We start from the raw sequence: 6,000 nt of genomic DNA on the forward strand, positions 1-6,000 counted from the left end.
TCTAGGTTCCTTATGTTCCTTTTGGAGATCGTATGGATCTAGTGCCATAGGATCTCGAAAAAGAACATAAGGAACAATATGTCCCTTGAGATTGTACCTTCCCACCCTATGGCCCTTGGGCCACAAGGTCTCCAGATGGGACATAAGGCACACTTTGATCCTATAGACCTACGCTCCTTATGTTCCTTTTGGAGATCCTATGGCCCTAGTTCCATAGGATTCCCATAAGGAACACAGGGAACCCTATGGCCTTTGAGATTGTACATTGCCACCCTATGGCCCTTAGCCCATAAGATCTCTAGATGGGACATAGGGCACCCTATGATCCTATGGCAGTAGAGCCATTGGATTTCGAAAAGGAACATAGGGAAACATATGGACCTTGAGATTGTACATTCCCACCCTACGGCCCTTGGGCCACAAGGTCTCTAGATGGAAAATAGGGCATTCTTTGATCCTATGGCCCTAGTTTCCTTATGTTCCTTTTGGAGATCCTATGGCCCTAGGGCCATAGGATCCCATAAGGAACATAGAGAACCCTATGGCCTTTGAGTTTGTACAAGGCCACCCTATGGCCCTTGGGCCATAAGCTCTCTATATTGGACACAAGGCACCTTGTGATCCTATGGCCCTAGGGCCATAAGATCTCGAAAAGGAACATAGGGAACAATATAGCCCTTGAGATTCTACATTTCCCCCCTATGGCCCTTAGCCCATAAGATCTCTAGATGGGAAATAGGGCACCCAGTGATCCTATGGCAGTAGAGCTATTGGATTTCCAAAAGGAACATAGGGAAACATATGGCCCTTGAGATTGTACATTCCCACCCTATGGCCCTTGGGCCACAAGGCCTCTATATGGGAAATAGGGCATTCTTTGATCCTATGGCCCTAGGTTCCTTATGTTCCTTTTGGAGATCCTATGGCCCTAGGGCCAATGGATCCCCACAAGGAACATAGAGAACCCTATGGCCTTTGAGATTGTACAATGTCACCCTATGGCCCTTGGGCCATAATCTCTCTATATTGGACACAAGGCACCCTGTGATCCTATGGCCCTAGGGCCATAAGATCTCGAAAAGGAACATAGGGAACAATATAGCCCTTGAGATTGTATATTTCCCCTCTATGGCCCTTGGGCCACAAGGTCTCTAGATGGGACATAAGGCACCCTTTGATCCTATGGCCATAGGTTCCTTATGTTTGTTTTGGAGATCCTATGGCCCTAGGGCCATTGGATCTCCAAAAGGAACATAGGGAACCATATGGCCCTTGAGATTGTACATTCCCACCCTATGGCCATTGGGCCACTAGGTCTCTAGATGGGACATAGGGCATTCTTTGATCCTATGGCCCTAGGTTCCTTACGTTCCTTTTGGAGATCCTACGTCCCTAGTGCCATAGGATCCCCATAAGGAACATAGATAACCCTATGGCCTTTGAGATTGTACAGTGCCACCCTATGGCCCTTGGGACATAAGCTCTCTAGATGGGACACAAGGCAGCATGTGATCCTATGGCCCTAGGGCCAAAAGATCTCGAAAAGGAACATAGGGAACAATATGGCGCTTGAGATTGTACATTTCCCCCCTATCGCCCTTGGGCCACAAGGTCTCTAAATGGAACATAAGGCACCCTTAGATCCTATGGCCATAGGTTCCTTATGTTTGTTTTAGAGATCCTATGGCCCTAGGGCGATTGGATCTCCAAAAGGAACATAAGGAACCATATGGCCCTTGAGACTGTACATTCCCACCCTATGGCCCTTGGGCCACAAGGTCTATCGATGGGACATAGGGCATTCTTTGATCCTATGGCCCTAGGTTCCTTATGTTTCTTTTGGAGATCATATGGACCTAGTGCCATAGGATCCCCATAAGGAACATAGAGAACCCTATGGCCTTTGAGATTGTACAGTGCCACCCTATGGCCCTTGGGCGATAAGCTCTCTAGATTGGACGGAAGGAACCCTGTGATCCTATGGCATTAGGGCCATAAGATCGCCAAAAGGAACATAGGGAACAATATGGCCCTTGAGATTTTACCTTTCCCCCCTATGTGGGACATAAGGCACCCTTTGATCCTATGGCCATAGGTTCCTTATGTTCCTTTTGAAGATCCTATGGCCCCAGGGCCATAGGATCCCCATAAGGAAGATAGAGAACCATATGGGCCTTGAGATTGTACATTCCCACCCTATGGCCCTTGGGCCACAAGGTCTCTAGATGGGACGTAGGGCATTCTTTGATCCTATGGACCTAGGGCGATTGGATCTCCAAAAGGAACATAGGAAACCATATGGCCCTTGAGATTGTATATTCCCACCCTATGGACCTTGGGCCACAAGGTCTCTAGATGGGACATAGGGCATTCTTTGATCCTATGGCCATAGGTTCCTTATGTTCCTTCTGGCCATAGGGCGATTAGATCTCCAAAAGGAACATAGGGAACCATATGGCCCTAGGGCAATTGGATCTCCAAAAGGAACATAGGGAACCATATGGCCCTTGAGATTGTACATTCCCACCCTATGGTCCTTGGGCCACAAGGTCTGTAGATGGGACATAGGGCATTCTTTGATCCTATGGCCCTAGGTTCGTTATGTTCCTTTTCAAGATCCTATGGCCCTAGGTTCGTTATGTTTCTTTTCAAGATCCTATGGACCTAGGGCCATAGGATCCCCACAAGGAACATAGAGAACCCTATGGCCTATGAGATTGTACAGTGCCACCCTATGGCCCTTGGGCCATAAGCTCTCTAGATGGGACACAATGCACCCTGTGATCCTATGGCCCTAGGGCCATAAGATCTCAGAAACGAACATAGGGAACAATGTGGCCCTTGAGATTGTACCTTTCCCCCCTATGGCCCTTGGGCCACAAGGTCTCTAGATGGGACATAAGGCACCCTTTGATCCTCTGGCCATAGGTTCCTTATGTTTGTTTTGGAGATCCTATGGCCCTAGGGCCATTGGATCTCCAGAAGGAACATAGGGAACCATATGGCCCTTGAGATTGTACATTCCCACCCTATAGCCCTTGGGCCACAAGGTCTGTACATGGGACATAGGGCATTCTTTCATCCTATGGCTCTAGGTTTCTTATGTTCCTTTTAGAGATCCTATGTCCCTAGTGCCATAGGATCCCCATAAGGAACCTATAGAACCCTACGGCCTTTGAGATTGTACAGTGCCACCCTATGGCCCTTGGGCCATCAGCTCTCTAGATGGGACACAAGGGTCCTGTGATCCTATGGCCCTAGGGCCAAAATATCTTGAAAAGGAACATAGGGAACAATACGGCCCTTGAGATTGTACATTTCCCCCCTATGGCCCTTGGGTCACAAGGTCTCTAGATGCAACATAAGGCACCCTTTGATCCTATGGCCATAGGTTCCTTATGTTTGTTTTGGAGATCCAATGGCCCTAGGAGATCCTATGGCCCTAGGGCCATTGGATCTCCAAAAGGAACATAGGCAACCATATGGCCCTTGAGATTGTACATTTCCACCCTATGGCCCTCGGGCCACAAGGTCTGTACATGGGACATAGGGCATTCTTTGATCCTATGGACCTAGGTTCCTTATGTTCCTTTTGGAGATCCTATGTCCCTAGGGCCATACGATCCCCATAAGGAACATAGAGAACCATATGGCCCTTGAAATTTTACAGTGTCACCCTATGGCCCTTGGGCCATAAGCTCTCTAGATGGGACACAAGGCACCCTGTGATCCTATGGCCCTAGGGCCATAAGATCTCAAAAAGGAACATAGGGAACAATATGGCCCTTGAGATTTTACCTTTCCCCCCTATGGCCCTTGGGCCACAAGGTCTCTAGATGGGACATAAGGCACCCTTAGATCCTCTGGCCATAGGTTCCTTATGTTTGTTTTGGAGATCCTATGGCACTAGGGCCATTAGATCTCCAAAAGGAACATAGGGAACCATATGGCCCTTGAGATTGTACATTCCCACCCTATGGCCCTTGGGCCACAAGGTCTGTAGATGGGACATAGAGCATTCTTTGATCCTATGGCCCTAAGTTCCCTATGTTCCTTTTGGATATCCTATTGCCCTGGTTTCATAGGATCCCCATAAGGAACATAGAAAACCCTATGTCCTTTGAGATTGTACAGTGCCACCCTATGGCCCTTGGGCCATAAGCTCTCTAGATGGGACACAAGGCACCCTGTGATCCTATGGCGTTAGGGCCATAAGATCTCGAAAAGGAACATAGGGAAAAATATGGCCCTTGAGATTGTAACCTTCCCCCCTATGGCCCTTGGGCCACAAGGTCTCTACATGCGACATAAGGCACCCTTTGATCCTCTGGCCATAGGTTCCTTATGTTTGTTTTGGAGATCCTATGGCCCTAGGGCCATTGGATCTCCAAAAGGAACATAGGGAACCATATGTCCCGTGAGATTGTACATTTCCACCCTATGGCCCTTGGGCCACAAGGTTTGTACATGGGACATAGGGCATTCTTTGATCCTAGAGCCCTAGGTTCCTTATGTTCGTTTTGGTGATCCTATGGCCCTAGGGCCATTGGATATCCAAAAGGAACATAGGGAACCATATGGCCCTTGAGATTGTACATTCCCACCCTATGGCCCTTGGGTCACAAGGTCTGTAGATGGGACATAGGGCATTCTTTGATCCTATGGCCCTAGGTTCCTTATGTTCCTTTTGGAGATCCTATGGCCTTAGTGCCATACGATCCCCATAAGGAACATAGAGAACCCTATGGCCTTTGAGATTGTACAGTGCCACGCTATGGCCCTTGGGCCATAAGCTCTCTAGATGGGACACAAGGCAGCCTGTGATCCTATAGCCTGGGGCCATATGTTCCTTTTGGAGATCCTATGAGCCTAGGGCCATAGGATCTTCAAAAGAAACATATGGAACCCTATGGCCCTTAAGATTGTACATTCCTAACCTATGGCCCTTGGGCCACAAGGTCTGTAGATGGGACATATGGCACCCTTTGATCCTATGGCCCTAGGTTCCTTATGTTTCTTTTGAAGATCCTATGGCCCTAGTGCCATAGGATCTCCAAAAGGAACAAAGGGAATCCTATGGCCCTTGAGATTTTACATTCCCACCCTATGGCCCTTAGGCCACAAGGTCTCCATATGGGACATGTAGCACCCTTTGATCCTATGGCTCTAGGTTCCTTATGTTTCTTTTGGAGATGTTATGGCCCTAGGGCCATAGGATCTCTAAAAGGAACATACAAAACCCTATGGACCTTGGAATTGTACATTCCTATCCTATGGCCCTTGGGCCACAAGATCTGTAGATGGGACACCCTAAACCCTGTGATCCTATGGCAGTAAGGCCATATGTTCCTTTTAAAGATCTTATGGCCCTAGGGCCATTGGATCTTTAGAAGGAACATAGAGAACCCTATGGCCCTTGAGATTGTACATTCCCACCCTATGGCCCTTGGGCCACAAGGTCTGTAGATGGGACATAGGGCATTCTTTCATCCTATGCACCTAAGTTTCTTAGGTTCCTTTTGGAGATCCTATGGCCCTAGGGCCATAGGATCCCCATAAGGAACATAGAGGCCCTTGAGATTGTACATTCCCACCCTATGGCCCTTGGGAACCTAGGGCCATAGGATCCCCATAAGGAACAAGGCACCCTGTGATCCTATGGCCCTAGGGCCATAAGATCTCAAAAAGGAACATAGGGAACAATATGGCCATAGGTTCCTTATGTTTGTTTTGCAGATCCTATGGCCTTAGGGCCATTGGATCTCCAAAAGGAACATAGGGAACCATATGTCCCTTGAGATTGTACATTCTCACCCTATGGTCTTTGGGCGACAAGGTCTGTCGATGGGACATAGGGCATTCTTTCATCCTATGGACCTAGGTTCCTTATGTTCCTTTTGGAGATCCTATGGCCCTAGGGCCATAGGATCCCCATAAGGAACATAGAGGCCCTTGAGATTGTACATTCCCACCCTATGGCCCTTGGGAACCTAGGGCCAT

The sequence above is a fragment of the Adiantum capillus-veneris genome, chromosome 5, assembly GCF_014529385.1.
Source record: "Adiantum capillus-veneris isolate H3 chromosome 5, ASM1452938v2, whole genome shotgun sequence".
In the NCBI taxonomy this organism is placed as follows: Eukaryota; Viridiplantae; Streptophyta; class Polypodiopsida; order Polypodiales; family Pteridaceae; genus Adiantum; species Adiantum capillus-veneris.